This window comes from Apis dorsata, unplaced genomic scaffold, assembly GCF_000469605.1.
Source record: "Apis dorsata unplaced genomic scaffold, Apis dorsata 1.3 scaffold_132, whole genome shotgun sequence".
Taxonomy (NCBI): Eukaryota; Metazoa; Arthropoda; class Insecta; order Hymenoptera; family Apidae; genus Apis; species Apis dorsata.
The window spans coordinates 309,121-310,037 of NW_006263425.1; the positions used below are offsets into that span (position 1 = coordinate 309,121).

A 917-nucleotide genomic window follows, 5' to 3' on the forward strand; every position below is an offset into this window, starting at 1 on the left:
TTCATTCAATCTTCGACTCAATCAAGATGATTTATTAATTAAATCAGGAATAATTAGATTTTTAAAAAATTCAAAGATCATATATCTTTGAATGTGAACGTATATTCTTTTTTTCTCTTTATTTTTTATAATATAAAAAAAAAAATTCATGTTCGAAATTGCGTGAATTCTTCTATAGAAAAGACGTAACTATTTAAAAATCATTCGACCAAGTTCAATTAGACAGTACGCGCGTTTACATGTAAATTAACATCTTTCTCGACTTCACTGGTAAATTGGAATGGTCTTCCGTTTCGCGAGACACGGGTCAATTTTCAAATGTTCTTTGCTGTGGCACACTCTCAAGTCTGACTTTTCCCAGATGCATTCTCGTGCTTATATCCTCCGCTACATAGACTCACAAATACACGTGCTTGAGTTTCCGTAAAGCCAAACAAACCCCCTTGAAACTAACTATGGACTTTGCAGGTTGGAAAGAGATTCTAAGAGACATATACATATACAGCTAGGTTTTAGATATACAAAGCTGGTAAATTAATTCTTGAAATTTTCTCTAATTTCGCAGATAAATTTTCAGAGGGAAATACTTTGATGAAAATTTAAAACACTCTATTTGACGCTTTATTATAAATTTCGTTCCTATCTCAGGATTATAATTAAAATTCAGCGGTTTCTTTCTAAAATTCTTTGATAAATTTAATGAAAATTCGTTAAAAAAAAATTTCATCTCTGTGTTAAAAATTAACACCGTCGTGATAAAAAACATAAAGATATGAAACATCCACTTTAATAAAAATTCAAAACATCCCACTCTTTATTTTGCATAAATTTTTATCGTACATAATTGAAAATTTTATACGTTTCAATTTTTATTAAAAAAAAAAAAAAAAAAAAGATATCTTGAACTTGAAATTCAC

General features: G+C 28.5%; 2 protein-coding genes across 5 annotated transcripts in view; one reads left to right on the forward strand and one right to left on the reverse strand.

Annotated features, from left to right (window-relative positions):
• LOC102676038 (rRNA 2'-O-methyltransferase fibrillarin-like) overlaps positions 1–917 on the reverse strand; it is a 67,137-nt gene that overhangs the window by 10,813 nt on the left and 55,407 nt on the right. The gene's annotated exons all lie outside the window — the stretch shown is intronic.
• LOC102674685 overlaps positions 1–917 on the forward strand; it is a 12,199-nt gene that overhangs the window by 3,039 nt on the left and 8,243 nt on the right. The window lies entirely within an intron of this gene.